Source organism: Megalobrama amblycephala, linkage group LG12 (assembly GCF_018812025.1).
Source record: "Megalobrama amblycephala isolate DHTTF-2021 linkage group LG12, ASM1881202v1, whole genome shotgun sequence".
Classification (NCBI taxonomy): Eukaryota; Metazoa; Chordata; class Actinopteri; order Cypriniformes; family Xenocyprididae; genus Megalobrama; species Megalobrama amblycephala.
The window spans coordinates 22,167,855-22,191,812 of NC_063055.1; the positions used below are offsets into that span (position 1 = coordinate 22,167,855).

Consider the following 23,958-nt stretch of genomic DNA (forward strand, 5'->3'; position numbering starts at 1 on the left):
GATAAGAGCAGCAGTCATTTCACTGCAACGAATGCAGATGCAACTTCACTGCTTACAGATATGAAGCTGCTCTGCAGGCTTCAACCGATAACTCTCATGTTTATACGGAGTCCCTTTAAAAGTGTTCAATATGCTTGGGTGCTTGTTTCAAGATACATTGCAAAGAGCTTTAGAAATGGGCCTATTACAATTTTTAGCAATATTCATTATATCAGTATTCATTACGTACGTATTAAGAAATTTATTTTGCTCCGTTGCAGACATTGGCTGGGGGATATGGCCAAAACAATTATCAGTCGATAACAATAATTATCACCAAAAATGTCAAATCATTATTTCTTTCAAGTTTAAAGGCAGATTTGAGTGAAAGTTGTAAACCAGACAGTTAATTGTGGTTTTATAATCAGAACATGACAAACACTTGCCAAACAGATGAACATTTCACAAACGAATATTGCATGTTTTGTCTCTTAGAAATGCACATTTGACAGTATAGCTTGAGATGAGTGACAGTAGTAGTAGCTTGAATTGGTATGCAGATTTCATCAGGACTCATGAAATGTCCTCATATTTCATGTTTTTGTCATAATACCAGTGTAATACCCATATCATTATATAAATTTGTTTCCTCTTAAATCACAAAAACATGTGCGCGCACACACACACCTACACACCTACACATCTACACACACACACACACACACACACACACACACACACACACACACACACACACACACACACACACACACACACACACACACACACACACACACACACACACACACACACACACACCTCACAATAGATCTCACCACAAGTTGAGAAGCTGAATAGAGATTGTTTTGTAATACCGGAGGCCTTATTCTATTGATTCTAATTCAATTGAACTCAGGCAGCTGAGAAAAAATTGCCTGTGGTACAATTGCAGGTGATAAAATTGCCACAACTGCATTATAATGGGCATGTGACAGAGACAAGGCCTGCATACAGCGAAAAAATATCCCAGAGGCTGGAAGTGGCAAAAAAGGTGAGAGAAAGAAAGAAACTTCTTGACCCAGAGCATATTACAGACAGAAAAGTGAAGCATGTCCTGCAGCCCTTCAGGCTATAGCAATCATAGGGGCTGTGATTTTAATTGTGCCAAGGTAATTATTTCAAGCCATTTTCCCTAAAGCAAACAATGCGCAGTGCATCCTAATCAGTACATTGTTTTTAAAGGAGGCATCAAGCACATGCCCTCATTAGATTCATATTCACCCATACATATTCAACGTTTCCTCCTAACAACAGGGCACTGAGTTAAAGTAAAGGCACACATTGGATGTGACTGTATTGGAAATGTAGTGCTTGCAATGCTCTCATGGTTTCAACGGCTTTGGAAAATGACAACACTCTATAAAAACCAGCAGGATTCCTCTGATATTTGGTGAGAAGTAAGCCCTATAGTATGAAACAAATCAAAGCTTTTATGAAATCAATAACTTTCAAAAGGACACAGCTGCATAATTTTTACAAGGTACAGAGGTTGTTTTTTAAAATCAAGTTCATTCAAAGTTACCCAAGTGAATTATGTACACACTTATACTGCTACTTTATTGCGGACACATATTTAAAGGGTTAGTTCACCCAAAAATGAAAATTCTGTCATTAATTACTCACCCTCATATCGTTCCACACTCGTAAGACCTTCGTTCATCTTTGGAACACAAATTTTTTATAAAATCCGATGGCTCAGTGAGGCTTGCATTGACAGCAAGTTAAAGGGGATCTATTATGCCCCCTTTTACAAGATGTAAAATAAGTCTCTGATGTCCCCAGAGTGTGTATGTGAAGTTTTATCTCAAAATACCTCACAGAATATATGCTGCATGGAGATAGAACAGGTATAGTTTAGTTTAATTACGGTTATAACTTATATTGTCTTCTTGTTTTTATCCACTATATTAGTACAAACCAGTTTACCCATACGTTTTTTAACGTTTATTGTACTTCACACAAAATATGAAGCATGCGTTTTCACTCTAGAAAATCACTGTAAGAGCTTAATAAAACACAGTGCAAGTGTGCATTAAAATATTATCCATAAACTCTCTCTTTCTCCCTTGCATTATCATCAACATTCACAGCGAAGTACACAGAAACACTCGTTACAATTAACAGTAAACAAATATATAAAGACCTTATGCCTTTTCGGGTGGTGCTTAATAAACTGGTAAACCTTATATCCATAAATCAACTCCGATGAACTGTAATAAAGTGCTCTCACCTTCATTACTGCCACATCCAGTATCACTCTGGAGACTGTAAGCTGGATCGTGAACAGTTTACTGATCTAGCCTTGAGTAACAAATTTTTAGCACAACCTCTGTTTTGTATTGTCCCTTTGTATTGACATTCGTTGACAAAGCAGTCTGGTGTGAAATGATTCGCACAGACATAAACAAATTTCGGTAGAGTTGAGGGAGCATTTTCTTTGAAAACAAAATTAATCCACCTCGTCTTCAGCGGCTCCGATTTCTGGAGTAAATGGAGAGAGCTATGTGGATTAATCCATCCATCTACAGAACACCTAAAACGCTTGGGAGACATTCTTGTCAGTGCAGCAAAGGCGGACTGTGAACAACTGGCTGTGAACTCCCTCAGGGCGGTTCTATGTTAAAACGGCAGTGTCTGTCAACATTCGTGGGCGGGGCCTGTGGCTAAAGTGACATCACATTGCAAATGGCTTGTTCTGAGACAATGCTTATGATTTATGGGGATTAAAAATAAGGAGTGGTTGAATTTTTATCATTATAGGGTGGTTGTGTACACACACTTCCAACACACATTTATGTCCAAACACCATGCAAAAGTTAATTTTGCATAATAGGTCCCCTTTAATTTACACTTTCAAATGCCCAGAAAGGTACTAAAGACATTTAAAACAGTTCATGTGACTACAGTGGTTCAACGTTAATGTTATGAAGTAACGAGAATACTTTGTGCGGCAAAAAAACAACAACAAAATAACGACTTTATTCAACAATATCTAGTGATGGCTGATTTTAAAACACTGCTTCATGAAGCTTTGAAGCTTTATGAATCTTTTGTTTCGAATCAGTTATTAGATAACTAAAATAGCCACAATGGACTAAAAAACTTCCTTTTTCATTTTGCACAAACGTCCCTGAAAGTTATAATCATGTTTTCTTGAACAGCTGCCTTTTTATGGCTGTTTATACTTTATGAATATAATATTTATATATATTATATTTATAATTAAATTCACAACTAGGCCAAAGACAGTCGTTGGAGGGTGTAATGCTAACAGCTTTATTTTGTAGCATTCATCCGACTGGATTTGAGCAAAATATATCAGATTTGTGTTCACGATTCTATTCGGAACCTTAAGTCAACCATAAGGAAAAATCAATTTTTCCATTTACTTTATTTACAAAAAAACCCTATTTGATTCTCCATTTTAGTTCTTAGTTTAAAAAAAATATATTTTTCAGGTTTTAACTCTAAAAGGTCAAAAGCATAAGACACTCCAGACACCATGCTCCAGAGAACCCGAGGAAGTGTGGAGAGAGGCCCGCTTCATTTGATGAAGGAGGACATTCCTGCTGAGTGATCATCTCCCAGGACGACATTACTGAGAGCCAATCAACTTTGTCCTCGGCTTTCCTGCTGAGACTTCTTCTAAAGGCCTAGGCTCAAGGTCCCAGAGGCCATTGTGCCAGCCGCAAGATTTTGAACATGGAACAGCCTGACCTCCATTAAGGTCGGCTTCATTCTGTTTCGAGAATAGGTCCCGAGCGACAAAGTGGGCTCTCTTTCATTTCAATCCAAAGCACTTGTTCATTAGATCCATTTATGTCCATTTTATATTTAATCCATATTCTTTCAGATTATAATTTAACCCATACATGATTAACAACTTTACTGAAACTGTTTGTATAATTGCTACTTGTCTCGACTGATGTTGCTTGTATAAAAGAAATCTGACAAACCCAAAAATGTATCATTTCATATTTTAACTGAGCTGAACTCCCTATCACAAGCAAAAGTCAAGAGATAAAAGAGAAAATTATACTTGAAATTATACTTTGCCTTCATTTAGAAATGCAAAGTGGTTAGCAGAAATTTTAGGGCCTGCTTTACCAATGTGCTGCTTAAAAGGATAGTTCATCCAAAAAGGAAAATGAATTCTGTAATCATTTAAAAAATATATTTTGAAGAATGTTGAAAATGTTTTTATCGTTCTGGGGGGAGGGGGACATACTTTACCATATGTACTTTAATTGTATGGATGAAAATTAATAATAATTATAAAAAACAATTATATATAAAATTAATTAATATATATCTATCTATCTATGTATCTATCTCTGCATACACAGTCATCTGGCAATTTTTTTTTTTCAGTAGAGAACCAATGAAATTCATTTTATACAGAGATAGCATTGAGGGTATCATTAATTAGCCTTTTTTTAGAGAGGGACAGCTGAGCAACGGTCTTTACAAGCTCTCACGCAGGGCACACTGAAATCACACACCCAGGTGGCCTGTGCTCGAATCTGCACTCGATGGAGACAACATGGAGAGACACCAATATGTGACAACTTCCTCTCCCGTGTTTCCTCTCCTCTCTAATTGGCTTTGAGCTGTCATTAGTACTCTCTATCCTACAGAAAATGAAGGAAAAGCAATTAATAGTCCATCACAGACCATATGCAAAAGGACGTACCTCTTTCCCAAAGACAGGATCTATAAGGGAGTGAGGAATAATTAGGCACAGATGTTTGAGAAACAGTCCAGGACAGCTCACTGAGCTAGAACTGAAATACTGTTGCTAATGGGATATGGCATGAATCTTTTTTTTTTTTTTCACTCCTCTATTTCAATCTGTTGTTTTGCAATATTACAAATATAACTCCTTACAGACTGTTCCAATGCGAATAATAATGGAGGAAAATTCTCAATATATTCAGAAAATATGGCTTTAGAAGACAGTTTACAGTGCAGTCTCTGTAGTATGAAGAGATATCACTTTGCAAACCAAAACAAGCTTGTACATTCACCTGTCTTAAACCACTTATTATTTCTTAAAGGGATAGTTCACCCAAAAATGAAACTTCCAGCATCATTTACTCAACCTTCATGTTGTTTCAAAACTGCATTACTTACTTTCTTTGTGGAACATAAAAGAAGATATTTTGAAGAGCTTTTTTGTCCATACAATGACAAAACAATATCGGACCCCATTGACTTTCACTTAGGGGTGTAACAATTCACTCGTTTTCTCGATGCATCAATTATAAATCCTTACGATGCACTCTTTACCACCTTTCACTGGATTGCGCTCGCGCTCCGTCCGTAGCCCACGTTTGAGCTCTCCTCAGGTTGACCACTGCTGTTCACATGAGCAGATGCTCTCTAATAAGACAACAATAGTCCTGAGTCAAACTGCTCAAACCATTGATAAAGCTGTCAAGTCATTGTGCGGTCACTACTGTTGAAATAAAATGCTTTTATTGCGTGGAAAAGTCGGAAATGGTTCATCGACATTACCTGAGCAGTTTCAAGGTGCGCATTTATTACATGGATGGAGCAAACAAATAATGTAAGTGTCTAAAAGCAGCATACGCACAGTTCAATGAATGATAAATTAAATTATAAACTTAATGTCGTTAAACTGAATGCACAATGGAAATAACGACACCATTAACAACACTGACATAAAAGCGCGCGGTTTATCAATCAGGTGCACGTTAAAGTTGCGTTCGTTACTATAGCAACAGTAGAAACCCAGCGCGTTTTCTTTCAGAATCACCATAAGGAAAATGTTCCGTATAAAGAGAACAAAGAGGGCTTTTTACTATTCTGTGAAGAAAAGTTAGTTTAAGATTGGTTGGGAAAGTGCATGATAGTCTCTCCATGTAAGCATTAGTATTTTTAATGTACCTGGAACAGTTTAATAAGGTTGTGTAGCCTTTAACACTATCCTCCACTATAGTTAATATGAACTAGGCCTAACAATACTTTAAAGCCCTTTTAAAGTTTTGGCTTATGTAAATTTACACAAATGCCAATTTTTATAGGCTGTTAAAATAAAGTTATGTAGCATCATTGAGAACTAACATGAACTAACATTAACAATGGACAAAAGGTTTTTTTGTTTGTTTGTTTTTGCCCTTACTCTCTGACCCCCTGAAGGCCACTGTGTAATTCACACCCTGACTAAGACACGTTGAAATACTGAAGCATTTCAGTATCCCTATAAATGCATATTAAAATGCAGAATCGAATCAAATTAAATCGAATCACATCGAATTTTAATGTGAATCGTCTCGATTCGAATCGTTCTGAATTTGCAAAAATCGTTCTTTAATCGAACACCTATGAATCGTGAATCGAATTGAATCGCTGTCTACCCAAAGATTCACAGCCCTACTTTCACTGTATGGACGAAAAACACAAGTGGGCCCTATTTTAACTAAGCGTATGGTCTAAAGCGCACAGTGCAAGTGCACTTGGGCGTGTCTGAATCCACTTTTGCTAGTTTAAAGATGAAAAAAATCGTCGTCGCGCCCGGCGCATGGTCTAAAAGGGTTGTCCTTATTCTCTTGATGAGTAATGGGTGCGTTTTGGGCGAAATGTGCAATAAACCAATCAGAGTCTCTTCCCCCATTCCCTTTAAAAGGCAGTTGCGCTCGCACCATGGCAGATTCACTATTTACATGGCAGAATTTGCAAGCAGAAAAACTGAACACTTCTCTAGTGAGGAAACGGATCTGCTTGTGCGCTACGTTAAAGCGTGCGAGCAGACCATCTACGGGAAAAGCCGGATTCCACCAAAGCATTTTTATCTTGACACAATGTGAAATTACTGTGCTATGTATTTTCAGAGACCAGCAATATTAATTTCTCAGTAAAAAACGCCGAGCTCTCAGCGCTTGAGTGTGAAAAAGACACTCAGCGCCTCGTTACGCTCCTAGAAAAACGTGGCGCTCCCATTGAAAACAATTGAAAAAGTACGCTATCAGCTGGAAAAAACGCTCTGGTGGACACACGGCCTTATGCACACAATAATCTTTTACACTATAATCCTTTTATTTTTAATATTCGGCATGTTTGTGTGATGCTGTGCGTCCATGTGTGCGTAATAAGCACAGCGTATGCTCGTAGTGCACCCGCATATAGGCACATATTACTAATGTGCTCTTTAAATAACAAAACAAATATTGACTTTAGACCAGGATTCAATTGGTCAATGGTGCAGTAAATTTTCAGTTGCCTCAAAATAGTAACGCGCCAATAATGTGCCTGAACCCACCTTTTTTTCAGACCAGCATGCCCATGGGTGCACAAATGGGCGCATATGCATTTGCTATTTAAACAACGTGGTGCAGGACGTGAAAATGATAACTGAATCGGGCTGAAACTAGCAAAAAACACTTGCGTCACGCCTAGCGCTGCATTGCGCCAGGTGTGTCATAAGGCCCAATATCTTCTTCAGTGTTCTCCAGAAGAAAGAAAAATGACAGTAAGTAAATTATGTCAGTTTTAATTTTTGGGTTAAAAAACAAACAAACTATGACTTAATGGATCATTTGAAAAAGTAGGAAGTACTATTCAGTAAATATAACAACTTCTCATAATTCCTTTTCCAACATGAAAAAAAAAAAGAGAAAAAAAAAAATCTCATTATGTCAGTCACAGTTGTAACATTTTGCAGTCATATACTTGTCAATTTTTCATAATGCTCCAGCATGAAAATGGCAAACAGCAGTGCGTTCAGCAGGGAGTGGACATTTGCGGGAGAATATGACGTGTAGGCTATTGATTGCTAAAACAGATGAATTATGCCTCTGACATTTAGTGGAAGTGGTGAACCACAGAAAGGAGTGTAATTCTCATTTTCGGTTTTCATTTCTTAAAAGAAAAGCATTGACTCATAGAAAATTTCTATCTACTTTGGAATAACAATAATAAAAAATACGCATGAAGGCCTATATTTAGCCAAGGCTGGTAGGAACATTTCTTGACAGGAGTCACCCACGCTGAATCAGAACTAGTATAGTGTGCCAATTCTCATCGATGTCTTCTAAATCTTAATCCTTTTAACACTCCTATGGTCCTTCCTGTATTGACTAATCGATCAGTTTTGACACTATAGTCGGACAGTTTGTGTCAACTAGTCGTGGATTAAATGTCTACATTTGTGCTTGTTTAATACATGGCGGCAGTAAAAGTAGCGAACAGATTAACCTTAAAGGACAATTATACGTGGATAAACTGTATGTATATGTTCACAGAAAAGTATAAAAGTGAACCTGGAGCACATTATAAATGAACTAAAGACATTTGAGACATCTTGCTCTAAAATTACTCAAATGTGCTCAGTGGCTGACAGAAAATATAAGTGAGTATGATGATTATTAGTATGAGTATGATGATGCTCTGCCAACAAATATAATTTCAAACAAAGCAACACGTTTGGCTCCTGAATTAATCAGTGTGTTTTTGAACAAATAGTTTGAGTGGATGATTAAATGCGTCACTCATGCTTGTTTGGCTCCTAAATGAATCAGCGTTTTTGAACAAATTGGTTGAGTGAATGAATCAGTGACTTGCTCATAATACATTCACTGATTTGGTTCTTGAATGAATCAGTGTTTCTAAATAAATCATTTGACTGAATTATTCAATAACTCATTCATAAAGAACATCACTTGTTCAATTCCTGAATGAATCTTTTTTTATGTATTTGAATGAGTCAATGACTCACTCATAAAGATTGTGACTTGTCGCTTCCTACTCAAGTAACAATATAACCGGTAGAAAGAATCTGTAAAAATATCCTCACCACTAAAACACAGAGTGACAGTTTGTGAAAGTCACATTTCTTCTGAATTTTCAGCATTGTTTGAATGCTGCTTGAACAAACAAACAGATTCAAGGACTCCTACAGCAAGCTTCCACCTCTCCAAGTGCTATGAATGTTTGCACATACAAAACTAAAATACAATGGTTAATTTAACATTGAATTTGAGGCTATGTATAAGCTGAACTGTTCTTTTGATCATTTACTCAAGCACACCAGGGTTAGACATAGCCTTCAAAAGAAAAGAGAAGAGGGTCTGTGCATATCCTTTTGAGCTTCCCACACAAAGGGCGAAAGATAAAGCAGTTAAGACAGCCATGAGACTGCAAGTTTAGCCTCAGAGAATATAGAGATTGATTGCAAAGAAAGTCGTCTAACCTCTCTGCAACAACACTTTTCTTCCGCTCATGCACAAAACAAATATTTAATAGATTATTTGAGCAATAATATTTGGTTTTTAAGGATATAACTTTTACACCCTTATGCAGACCTAACAACCTTGCAAACATTTTTCGAGTACCAGTGTGACGGGACGGGATGTATGTCACACTGAATGTAATTGTTTTACATTTTTGAGAATACAATACACAAAGCACACACCCCCATCTTCGTTAATCTAATTTTGACTGTTTTTTTTTTTTTAATTTGACACAATTAAAAATTTCACTCCACCTGCTCAAAAGCATTTTTTAAATTCATGATTAATATTGCATTGCATGTGTGTGCTTATACAAACTGACAACCACAAGTGAATCGCATTCATATATTTAATATGGACTAAACATTTTTTTTGCAATATCAAGTAGGCTATATACAACTAACCTGACAGTCGAGTCTTTTATACAGGTTTTGTAATGAAAACTAGTCTAAAATTAAGAAACCCTTAGAAAACAGTAAACATTGAGTTTACATGTGATTCATTTAAAATACCTAATTTATTATTCCAATATCAAAATATGATACTAAATGCCACAGAAAAAAGGGTTTCTATTTGTAACGTGCTGTCTTTGAACAAGACAAACATTCGCTGATTAAAGGTTAGCCAATACAAACATATTTATAGAAAACAGCAAAACGCATCGAGTATTCAAGAATATCAAGTAGAAGTTAGTTCGACATATAACGAGGGGTTGTGTTAACAAAAGCGTCCGTCATTTAACGAATCTTAAAAACACGGATGGTGTTTATGAGAGAGAGCTCGCGCAGCACTGAGACACGGTACTTTTAAATGCATAAGTAACTAATATACTAGTTTTCATACAAAATAAGTAGGCTATGTAACATAATTAGGTACTTTAACTTTAGTTAGCATTAACACAATAACGCGACACATGTAGGCTACGTTTCTCAACACTGACAATAAATAAATAAACGCCTGTTTCTCCAGACTTGCGCTTGTCAGTCAGTCACACATCACAGCATTTTCATAATCACTAAGCCATATAGCGATTTCAATTTTATTTAGATTTGTTGTTCAACATTACTTAAGCATTTTATACCCGTTTACCTTAAGGAGTCAGAAGTACCGTGACTACTGCACTGTCCTCGCTTGAGAATGCAGTCACTATGACAGCAGCGGGAGTGGAAGGAGGATCGAGCGGGATTTTGTGTTGCTGTCGATTTGCAGTTTCTTTTTATTGATAGGCTGTACGCATTTGTCAATCATCCCCGCTTGCTATTTGGGGAAATGAACCCAGTGCTATAATTGGTCAAACTCTTTCTTTTGCTGGATTTGAGTACTACGCGTGCACAGAGGAGTCACCGGGTTTTTGCGTAGTATAGAGTGACAAATCGTACTAGCGTACTTTGAGGTCAAAATGCGTACCCGCTACGCAAAATGCATACATGTTGGCAGGTCTGCCTTATGTTATTTCAAACCCATAAGACTTTGGTTAAACTTTGAAACACAAATTAAGATATTTTTAATGAAAGGTTTCTGTCTCCACCGAAAGTCTAGGTAACCAAAACTTCCTAAAAGATCCAGAAAAAGGTCATAAAGGCCTCAGAAAAGTAATTCATATGAATCGAGGGGTGTAATTCGATTCTTGTGAAGAGATACAATTGCCTTATATGGGTTTGGAATGACATAAGGGTGAATAAAGGATGACAGAATTTTCAATTTTCCTTTAACTCCTAGCAAAAAACAGCCAAAGAGAAGTGGGAGAAAGAAGGGAGTGAGATCAAGCAAGATTTGAAGTCAGGTCACCCACCACCACGTCAAACACTGAATCTGCAGTCTCTACCTGCCAAACCTTGGACCTCACCATTCTTTTTTTTTTTTTTTTTTTTTTGATGTTGAAACGTTATTGTTCTAGTCTAGAAAGTAATGGCTCTTCTGCATTTCTTCAGATTCTCTCAGTCTATTTGTGATGACAGCATGGATCAGTGGATGCATCTTGTCCATGAAGCAGGAAAATACAGGCTTCACTAAATCCCTGCAAAGATGGCAAGAAAAAGCTGTCAAAAGTCCCTAGGACATAGACATCTTGACATTCTTAGAACTCACTGATATGAGTGCACACATGCACATCTTTGAACGCATGCATGCTCACACAACCTGCTGTATAATCAGAGTGCTCCCCATCGCTCATGTGGCTGTCATCTGCAGAGCTCCATCTCTGGTCCTCCTCACAGTTGCGACATACACTCTTCATGAAGCCCCTGTCCTCTGCACTGGGAGCGGCTGTGATGTGACATTTTATGCTTTTTACTCATGCTGAGATGACAAAGATATAGAGTTCCAGCAAGCCTGTCCTCTCACAACTGACAGCACACTTTCTTCCGACTTCAGAATAATTTAAGGTCGCACACTCTGGCCCTGTTCCAAAACCTAGCGAGCTTCCTCCGGGCAGTGTCTTAAGGCATAACAGACACACTCCAGATGTGATGGCTAGTAGCATTTGCTAAGCTAAAGGTCAATAAGCAAAATTTTGCAGGCAAAAATGTTTCATTGTATAGAAAAACACAGCTCACACAGAAGTCACTTTCAATCCAAGCAGCTTTCTGTTAGTCAACACAGTGAATCCGTTAAAAACTTGAACACGTTGCAAACATCTCTATTAAAATTGTAAAAATTCACATTGCATGCAAAAATTTACTGAACAACGTTAAATGTGACCGCACCTGATCAGTGTGGTAGTCCAATAAGTATACAAATTCATATAAGACACAAAAATTGTGCATAATAATATTTTTCCATTACAATTAACTATATTTGCCAATACAATTTAGTTTTGAAAGAAATATAAGCTTAATTATGATCTTAGTTTATCTTATCCCATCTGTCTTCTTGGATTTATTTGTGTAAATGGGCTATTAACGTCAGACTGCTTCAATCTAACCATTGTGGTGTAGGGACTCGTTCGACAGACGTTACCAAATGGCTTCATCAGCCAGAGGCATGATTGAACAAAGCTTCATTTGGTCCAAAAGATCCATTTCCTGACAGGAAACGCCTAGCCTTAACCGGAGTGATGACGTGACTTCTTTTAACAAAGGACTCTGTCTAAAGGACTTCTTAGCTCATCAGCAATAAACTAATCAGAACCCATCACGTGGATCTGATCACATTAAATCTATTGATTCTCTCACAAAACCCTCTTGTATTATCGGACGGAACAGGAAAAGACCCATCAACGGATTTAAAGACGAATCTGTCCTATCAATACCTCCCTTGTGTTGACCGTCCATCGTGACCCGGTCACTCGTGACTCCGGTCAAAGTTTAAACTATGCTTAAGGACTCAATCTTGAATCTCAAAAGGGACAATTGTCGATTACTTAAAGTATTAACTATATACAGAATAATACATGCCATGATGTAATTACTAACATGTCTATTCAATGTATTCAATATGTGGGTTTTCTTCAAATGCATTATTGTAATCATTGTTTTAATTAGGTCAGTCTAGTAATATGTGTGTAAGAAGTGTGCCATGTTTGAGTTCTAAATGCAGAATTTATAATTCTCTGTAATTCTGTGTGAATTAAACATTGAAATTCAGTATCAGGAAAATATTAAGAAACTTTATATTGTTGTTAATAAAACAGGAGAATGTTCTGCAGATATCACGCGATGTGATCAATAGACAATAGACGAGGCGTGTCTAATCTCCGTAGCAACGTCTCATTGGAGGATCGCTCCCTTAAAACTATGCTGTCCGAACAAGCTAATGTCAGAAGCTGGAAGCCAGAAGTCGGTCAGAAATTGCTCGAAATCGGTCAGAAGCCGGTAGCCGAAACACCGCTACTTTGACCACGGCGGAAAAGTCGCATGGGTCATTGATAACTGATTGACCGGGGCTGATTTTCCATCTAACACCCGATTTCAACCACGAGCTGCGCCGCTGATCATTCGACAGCCGTCACATCCAGACTCCAAAACACTTCGTGAAATATCTGACCAAAGTCTCCCAAGAAGAGAGCCGCTCAAGCCAGACGCTCAGCCAGCAGCATCCTTCAAAGCTTCCGCGCAACCCACAGGGCTTTCCCGAGAAGACCTCACCTGAAAGACAGCCAATCCAGAACGGGATTCCGCTGTACACGAGTCACGGAACAACCCGATCACCTCAGCTGTCACAGCAAACGCAGGTACAAGCAAACTTCTATCTCTCTTGCTGGAAACTGGTGAAACTCCTTTAAACCTAAAGAATCAAGCCAAAGCTCTGCTTTTGTGATTTTCCTCAGGTTATGAGTTAAGTTAACACTGAACTTGGGACTTTTCATAACTCATCAACTCCGCGAATGTATGTGTGCATGTATGTATGTGTGTGTGTGTGTGTGTTTAGCCTTAGTTTCCTGTAATCATTAGAAGTAGTCAATAAATCTTGTTTTGATTTTCACATATACGAGTTTCTTGTGCTGTGTATCAAATTACTGTCTTAAACTCAAAGATCAAGTTACCTCTTGCTTATAATATAATAATTACAATTAGGGCTGGGCGATATATCGCATGCGATTCTCACGCGCATTTCGTCAGTAAAGCCGGTTCCCCGATTACCGCTAAATCGCCATCACCTGCTTTCAAATGGAGCGCCATTTAATAGCCAGAGCCGTAGTTCACTGATAAGCCACGTTCATATCGCAGATGAATCGCCTTCGATAATGAACGCGATATTTGCGTGGCTTATCAGTGAACTACGGCTCTGTCTATTAAATGCCGCACCATTTGAAAGCAGGTGATGGCGATTTAGTGGTAATCAGGGAACCGGCTTTACTGACGAAATGCGCGTGAGAATCGCATGCGATATATCGCCCAGCCCTAATTACAATAATAACAATAATCATAATAAAATATTGTTACTGTTGGCCACAGAATAATATTTTATCCAGAATTGGTAAAATACTCTAACCTCAATTTTCGCTGGACGAATAATTGATGAAGTGTTAAATATTAATTCTGAATCATTTACAGTGAATCATTTACAGTAGATTCGATTCTTATTCCCTGTAACAATTAAATTGAGCTAATAAATAGGCTAAGTCCTTACATGGACACTCTCTATTTGTTCCAACATGCACACAAACATGGCCATGCTCTTGATATACAATCAGTCATGAATATCTATGAGAAAAAAAACTAAAAAACTAAACTAAACTATACAGGGCCGGATTAGAACCCAGAACCTCTGGCACGCCTAACAAAAGTTCTACCGCCAGACTATTAGAACTCACGGATCATGGATCTATGTATTAATTCACTACCGTGAAGAATCTCAGGACTAACAATATATTATTTTATAGTAGATGTAAAGATTGACCCATTTGCAGTTTGCTTAGCAACATGCTGTCAAAGCTCCTGAGATTTGCAAAAGAAACTCTGATCTCATAAAAACTGGATTAAACAACTCTAAATAATAAAAAAAAAATCATGAAGTATATAAGTGTGTTGTGCAGATAAGCCAAGTCATAGATGTCAGATTTGGAAAAATGAAATTCGACCGGCACTTACAATGACAGAAAAAAGCAATAATGTGCGTAACACACCAGCATTCACAATATGAGACAGTGGGAAAAGGTTTCACGGTGTCATCTGCGATTCAAACCATGACGTTACTGCCATTTCTTCACTGTAAACCATAATGCTCAAAATACTTAAATTGAACAAATTAGTTCAGTTAAATTAAGTGCTGAGTAATTAGAACTTTTTTTTTTTCTTTTGAATTCACAGCACTGATATATTTCAAGTAAATTGAACTATTTCGTTGTTTTGAGTTATATGAACTCATTTAATTTAGACGAACTTAAGTTTAACTGAAACTGGACTGGGATTTCTATTTCCCAGCATGCTTTGCCCGTAGCACTCGAAAGGGAGAGTAAATGCTAAATTAAAGTGTTATATAATGTTTTTTGCACAAGATTAATGGTAAGGGAGATTTAGTATTGATTAATGTTTTGTTTTGCTAATTTAGAAGACTTTCTGTTAATGTGGGTTTTTGGAGTAGCGCATGTGGCTTAGTATGAGAGCTGGTAAGTTACATGTTTTAAGTTGCTGTACTCATTCAGTAAGAGCTATACCATGCTATTGTTAACATGTTAGCAAATTAGCAAGTTGCCAATTTTTGTATTTTCTTAGGGTTTACAGTGAAGTAAATAACTCATTTGATAAAAAAGTTAATTAACTAAATATTTTATTAATTGCTCAAATCAAAATGTATGAGTTAGCTAACTCAGTACTTCAAGTTAGGAACAATTAACATGCGTGAGTACTACAAACTCAAAACTTGATAGTTCTGCTTACTTAAAATTGAGAACATCATAACTTAAATTTGATGTAACTGATTACCTCAAATTTTTTGAGTTAGCCCAACTTATTCGGGTTTACAGTGTTTTCATAACCGCTAATACACACATGAATGCTCATGTTTTCTAGATAATAACAAATGGTTTGTGTGTATTCATGTGCATGGAAGTCTGGGTGAGGCCCAGGTAGTACTTCTAAGAATGGCCATGGTCATTTTCTAAAATATGTGCTGGCAAGAAAGAAATATTTAGGATCACTACCCCTTTTCTACCTCTTCTTTCTCGACCTGTGATGTATTATTTTCTTTGCTTTCCAAAAGTCCATTAAGGCCTGGCGGTGGGCCATCTTGTCTCCCGCAGACAAAGATAAAGATGTGGTGGAGGGATGCAGGGACAGACAGAATGTGAATGAGCAGGGCATCGCTGGAGTTCACCTCAAAAAAATACACACACACTCACCCCTTGCTCTGCAAACACACAGTTTCCACAAAATGTATGCGGCTGCTGACACTTAGATACTGCTGCCCTGGTCCTTTTAATTCATTTACAATTCAATAATTGAACTTTTTCTCCTAAAAAACAAACTGAAAAGAATGCTGGGTGGAGGGGCCATTCTCTTTCTCACGTCTCTGCAGGAATACAGAAGTGAAATTTAATGATCCAATTTGGGTCATCTTGCTGGCAGACCGGAGGGTTGTTGAGCTGGAGATTAAACTCATCCTTTAAAGGCTGTTTGTCTTTTGCTTTTTTCTCACACTGATGTTTCTCTCTGCAAATTTATGCCCTCTGCATTAGCGACATTCCCCTCATTTTTTTTTCCATGTGGAAGTGCTGGTGTGTGGGCTTTCCATTTCCCTAGTAATACAACACATTTGTCATTAAGATTCACCGGAGTGACTCGTTAAGAGTCTGATTGAGAATGTTTATCTGCATGAAGGAGAAACATCGCTCAGAAAAATGGCAATGTGAGCTCCAGAATTTACTTTTAAGTCAGCCGTTTCTACTTTAAAAAAGGAATTTCAGCCTTTGCAACAATTCAACCCTGTCATAATCCTTTTTTTTGGAGTGTCACACCACGAATAAGAGACCTCAGACATAACGCTGCCTTCCAAGTCCTCCTGGGAAGTTGCTACTTACAGGTTTGTAATTCTGATGTGTGTACTAGTGATTTTGGATGTAATAAATGTTGTTGGGCAACATGTCTTTTTTCCCCTCTTACTTCCTGACAAAAAGTAGCTTTAGTGCTAGTACACTGGTTCCCAATCTGGGGTCTAGATATTAAATATCTATGCAAAAAACCTTCAGTATATATTAAGGTTCCAAACAGTCAGGTCAGAACCAGCTGATAATCACTTCCATTGATTCGATACGCTGTCTCGAAACTTGCCAATCATACTGTAATGATACAAAAGATGTGTGCATGCATGGAGGTGCATTGATCTTGTACACCCTCCTTCTCACACGACTCTACAGTAAATTTAGGCAGTATACTGTAAGTGCAACATGGAACAAGAAAGGACATGCAAAAGCTTGGAAAAAAGCACATGACTGCATGACATCACTTTATGCCCATGAGGTTCCTGTTTTGTTACTGTTAATAGATTCTTTATGTAGCAAGTTTTCCCTCGCAGAATGGGAGTGAAGAGAGACTGGTATAGGAAGTGAGGAGTAAAAAGAATATTCTCCATGCAGTCAGATGTCCTGCCAAGTAGATTCAGCCCTCTGAGCTCAGTCTTTCCTGAAGTTCAGACCAATAATGGGGCCTAATTTCCTTTTAGATCAACCCTCCTGAATTAGATCTTATTTTAATTTCAGTTTTCAGTAAATTGCTGTATATGAATATGTGTGCATTTAAAGTCACAGTCAAAGTAAACATAGCTTCACAATTAGCGCCGCTTCTTCAATTTTTTTTTAAATGCTCTTATGTTTTCTGAACACTTATCCTCTCTCTTTGGGTTCTTCTCTGTGTCTTTCTCCTGTCCGCCCCTTCTCTTGAAGCTTTAACGCCAGCTCATTCCATCAGATGCCTATAGCAACAATGCTCCACTAAACCTATCAGGAGGAAGAAGACAAGTCTTGGCAAATGCAGGTTAAAGCAACATTTCCATTCTCCTTCTCTTGACTAATTTGTATCTTACCTGTGATGTCCAGTCTCAATTATCTTCCCCTCCCACATTTCCTACACTATCTCTGTATCTTCTCTTTTTGGCATCCAAAGCTCTTTAATTTTTCTGTTTTTTTTTTTTTTTCCTTCTGATTTCTCTTTTTGAGTGTTGTAAGTGGAGTAGGGTTTAGAGAGTTGCTGTAGAATAATGACTAATATATAGAATATTTAAAGTGTTATTAAGCAGCACAACTGTGTTTGACATTGATAATAATAATAAAACAAATTCTTGAGCACCAAATCAGCATATTATAATGATTTCTGAAGAAATATGTGACACTGAAGACTGGAGTAATGGCTGCTGAAACATTCAACTTTGCCATTAAAACTGTTATTTTAAATAATATTTCATAATAATAATGTTTGTAGCCATGGTGAGCACAAGAGACTTCTTTAAAAAAACATAAAACATCTTATCGACCACAAACGGCAGTGTAAATTCAGGAAACGGCAACAAATAATTTTTTTTCTTGCTAACAACATCTATTAATATATATAAAATTATTTGTTGCCATTTCCTGATTTTCCGATATAAATTTGTATCCAGGCCCAGACAGAATCTGCACTTTTTTGCATTATCTGCACTGATTTTGGAGGAAAGTCTTTGGAATTAAACATAAAACTGAGCTGAGAGTACTATACTAACATTAGGCACAAGTAAACTAGTCAAGATATTTAATAATCAAACACATGATGAGGATGTGAAAGACTGTGAAAGCTCGGAAGTCCAATAATGTGGTAATCTACAGAGTTGTCTTATGGAGTTCGGCGTGGGCCTAAATATAATCTTTTTGCCCCACAAAACAACAAATTAATGATAACACAGCAAGTATTCTTGGGATTGCCCCGTTCACAGGCTGTAAAACTACACAGATTGTGCTTGAGATAGACTCTTAAATGGTGTCCACTCATCACTGACAGTGATTTGCTGCAAGAAAGCTACGAATTTAGTCAGACAAAAGCATTAATGTGTCATTTTAAAAAGACAAACTGAAACACATTTAGAGTTCTGACACCTGATAGTTGGATACAGTGGTTGAGCTGGAACAACTACTACTGTAACTACCAAAAGCACAGAGATTCAATGTCCTTTTTAATCACTGTTGATTAATTTGCATAGATTTAATCACTGTCACTTTGAAAGCCCCTTTAACAAATAACCGCTAAACATTCTCTTACTGCTCATCCACAGTACTGTCTCTTGGATGCCAATCCATTAATGCTGCTAATAAAACACTTTCGGATTATAAAGATGAGATTAACACAAACTCATTCACACTGCTATTAACAAAGGTCTAAATATCTGCAAAACAACAACAGCAATTTCTTGTGATAAGTGGTGAGCAGGTGCACATGATGAGCGTCGTGACTCTAAACACAGTTCTACGCAAACACAGCGGCTCTCTTTGATCTTTGTGGAAATTTCTCAAACGCACCAAGCAGGTGTTAAAGAGTTTTAATCTTTCCCATAGAGCAGGCCTCCTCATGCGTTCACGTTGCCTCAGCTGGTGATGACTCAAATCTCATCATTACGCTTTCTAAACAATCACCGTTCGACTTCCCACATGCACTGCACTGTTTTGTGCTGTTCGGTGTGACAACACGCTAATGAGCAAGCTGAGAATGAAATGATAAATAAGTGTTTGTGTAATGAGAAGAGAGCAGCTCTTTGTATACCGTGTTTATGTGAATTTGGGGAATGAAGAACGAACGAAGGAAAGATCATTAGATGCCCTCTATAATGAGAAATCACTTGAATATTTTGTCATCACTGACTCACCCATTGATCGTTTCAAATCCATATGGCTTTCTTTCTTCTGTGGAAAAACAAGTCTTGGTTGCTGTTTTCCATTCAATTACTGTACAATGAAAAGGGACAAAAGCTTTTAAACTTCTAAAGGATACAAAATCACCATAAAAGCACCATAAAGTGGTCCTCGTGACTCGTGCTAAATATTTAAAATCATATGAAGCTATACGATTTGGTTTACAGAACTAGTCTGAATGATTAGTTCATGAAATTGAATCACTGGGCAGTTCAACTCACTGATTCAATGGTCACAACAGTATGCTCTAAAAAATGCTGGGTTAAAAACAACCCAAGTTGGCTTAAATATGGACAAACCCAGCAGGTTGGGTTAAAGGGCACCTATTATGCCCTCTTTCACAAGATGTAATATAAGTCCCTGGTCTGGTCAAGTTTCAGCTTAAAATACCCCACAAATTTGCCCCTATTTGATGGTGAGCAAAAACATGCCTTTTACTATATTACTATATTGCTGGCTAAAAAAATAAATCCAAAATAGGTTGAAAAAAATGGCTGGGTGAAAACAATCCAAACCCTGGGTTTGCCCATATTTAACCCAGCATTTTTTAGAGTGTAATGAATAGTTACCTTTTTGTAGCTTTAAATCTTTAGTAGCAATTCATTGTAAGTGCACAGAAAAGTCGGTAACACTTTATAATAACTGCACACTATGAAGCATTAGTTAAGCATTAGTTAATAGTTATTTCATCACTTATAAAGCATTAATAGACATTAGTAAGTAGTTTATAAATACAGCTATAATTGCTTTATTCTTGATTTATAAGCATATCTATAATGTGTTTAATAATTGTATTTTCATACTTTATTAATAATCAATTTATCATTTCTTAATTAAGTATTACATTATTTACAAACCAGTTATTTAGGAGTTGTCAGTAGTTCATTTAGTAAGTGTAAGTAAATGATTAATAAACTATTTAAACATTCATTTATACATCTTATTATTTAGTCATATAGTAATAGTTACTAAGTGTGTTAGTAAATGTTTTATTAACACATATTCCTACTGCAATTCATGAGTAATTCAGGTAGTTATAAAACATTTAGAAGCAGTCAGTTAACTATTTTTGTGAGCTCATCTAAAGTGAGGACTATTTATGCTTCGTAAAGCTTTTATAAATGAGATTTAAAGGTTCAGTGATCTTCTGCACTGCTGTTCTCTAATGTTTTAAAGTTAGTACCGAGGTAGTTTTGACACTAGGAATATGTTAATAAAGCATTTATTAACACACTGAGTACCTAATACTATATGTCTAAATAATAAGATGCATAAATGTACATTTAAATATTTTATTAATCATTTACTTACACTTCCTAAATGATCTTATGAACCACTGACAACTCCTAATTAACTGGTTTGTGAATAATGTAATACATAATTTAGAAATGATAAATTGATCATTAATAAAGTATGAAAATACAATTATTAAACTCATTATAGATATGCTTATAAATCAAGAACAAAGCATTTATAGCTGTATTTATAAATGGCTTACTAATGTCTATTAATGTTTTATAAATGATGAATTAACTATTTACTAATGCTTAACTAATGCTTCATAGCGTGAGTTATTCTAAAGTGTTACCGAAAAGTCATACAAATTTAGAATGACACAAAGGTGAATAAATCATGACAGAAGTATAATTTTTGTGCAAACTCCTGTCTTTCTTCCTATCTACCTCCATCTTCTTCACTCTCTTAACTGTGTTTGGCCCTCAGTTGCTTCCTTCTTTTTCTCTCTCTCTCAGGCGATGGACATGTTGGCCATATAAGCCTTAGATAATGAAGTCTGTGTATGGTGAAATATGATTGAAATCCTTTTAGTGCTGGCTTATATCGACTGTCTTGTTTGCAGTCAAAGGCACCTCGCTCTCTCCTTCTCCACACCCCCTCTCGCTCCCCTCTTTCCATCATGTTTTGATGTCAACTAATGGTCTAGGTACAAAATTCTCCTCCGGTGGGTACTGAGCTAGACATAATGGGGATATCTCATCTTATGACCTGAAAAATGTCTTCCTAGGATGCAGACCTTCTCATGTCTCTCTCTGAGTGCTACAGATTCCAGGCCAAAGCATCCTTCATACATCCACATTTGATTTACTAGCCGTGACCAGGAAAACACAAACTATTGTTGTAATATGACATTGCTTAAGATTAAATCATTTAAGGATGCAATGTCACTGGAAGATATTCTGAAAGGTTACGATACACTGAAAAAAGTGGTTCAATCAAATTAAAAGTGAACAATTAGCATCGAACCATTTTTAAGTATAATAACTTGGTAAAAGTTAATCTCCTTAGTTACTTACTTAATATAAAAAAGATAATTGTTACCATGATGACAGATTTTAAGTCATGGCAACCAATTCTAAGTTTACTCAAGACATTTATTTAAAATAATTAAGGAAATGAATTCAATTCAAAGAAAAAAGCCATGCCAAATGTTGCCTTCATTTTTTTTATTTTTTTTTTATCTTCAGTTCCAGGGACACCTCATTTTTTACACTTATAAGACCTATGAAAATTCATGAAACACATTCATCTTGAGTGAAAGTATTAATGTTTTGCAATGTGGGTGCAAATGTGCCATAAAAATAGAAATCTTGTATGCTCTGCTCATGAATTATGAAAGCATCTTCCTTAGCAGAGAAATGAAATTCCCAGTCTGCTCCTATTATTGAAAAATGAGACAAACAGGGGCTCTCAGCATTAGCACATGACTAGCTCAGAGAAGAGATGAATAAACATCGTAAATATTTGCTGGGGAAATCAGAGCAGATGTTTGTCCAGTGTACAGACAATGCTTTATTATCAATCTCACAAGCTGCGACAAGTCCTGCTGTTACACAATGAATTCTGAATAATTTGCTCTTTGTCACATTGTTCCAAACATTTATTTTATTTTAGCTTTTTTTTTCTACATGTAAAACACAAAAAGTGTTCCTCACAAAAAGCTATTGTATGGTTTTAGAAGACTTGAAATAAATTATATGGGCTACTTTTATGGTACTTTTTTGAGCTCGACAGCCCTTGTTCCCCTATTCACTGTATGCAGAAGCTCTGACATTTTGCTAAATTTCTACTTTGTTGTTCCACAGAAGAAAGTCAATAACTAAATGATGACAGAACTTTAATTTTTGGCTGAAAAGAACATTTGCCTGTGCTTGCGAAGAGTCTGTGAGACTATTTATGTAATAAATGAGAAGAGGAAAGAAATGTCAGAGCGGCTTCTGTTAGTTAGAATCTACCACTTTTCCTTTAGAAATGGAAACTAAGTCTTTTGTCCTTTGTTGAGTATTCTTAAACACTTTATTGTCATGGAGTACAATATGTGCCTCTATTTGACAAAAGCCAGTTCACGATTTATATTAAGATCACTGTTTTTGCACATCAAAATAGTATGTGCCAAAAAAGTCAACATTGTCTCTGTTGGGAATAGAGTTTTTTAGGCAATTTTGCATTTAACAGCACACATAAATGTACAACTACACAATATTTTAAATGCTGTTGGAGTCTTAATATTATTGCATTGATAACAAGTTTACCCAATGCAATCACAAATGAATGCACCCAACATTAGCATTTTAAAATTAAAATGCAAAAATGATTTGTCTGCACAGTATGTCCAGAATTCTCGGTTTCAAGAAATATACATTTTCGTGCACCATTGCTTGCAAAAATATTAGTATAAGAAAATGTATATCATGTTGGATTGTTTTTTGGGATCTGTACGGCGACAATCTGTTGACAATAATCTAAAGAGCATCATATGTAAAGCTGAAGCACTTTTTGGGTAAAAGCATCTGTTAAATGGCTGAAATGTAAATCATGTCAATGTCATAAAAAAAGAGAGAAACTCCAGAAGTAGGTCACTAGGGGGCACTCTGAAGCCTACATGCTACTGAGGGAGACATGCAGGCGAAACAAAAGAGAGGCAAAGGAAGGAGAGGCTGAAGAAGGGTGACGCCTCTGGCAAGACATGGGTGTCACCTTGTCATACAATATTTAACTGAACACCTGTGAGATGATATCACATTAACAAAACACTCTAGTCAGCCATTTACTCTTTAGTATTCTCTCAAGATCTGAAGGCGGCGCAGACTCTCTGCCTTCATACTTCACTTGCCTACCAGCCTTTTTAATTGCAGTGCTCGAGCTCGTTTAAAATTCCAAATGAAAACACGCTTGGAAGAGAGGAATAAAAAAATCGTAGGTTAACAAATAAGGCATTAACCCGCACCTAATTAGTATGGGAATTCAGTGGGGGAATTTTCAGAGTTAAATCACTCATAACTCAAGCACCATTAAGTCACATTAGTGCATTTTTGCTTTGATATCTCAATTCAGAGAACA

At 36.7% G+C, this 23,958-nt stretch overlaps 1 protein-coding gene across 11 annotated transcripts in view; it reads right to left on the minus strand.

Moving 5' to 3' along the window:
* Positions 1 to 23,958, minus strand: part of grid2 (glutamate receptor, ionotropic, delta 2) — a 519,954-nt gene that overhangs the window by 48,693 nt on the left and 447,303 nt on the right. The window lies entirely within an intron of this gene.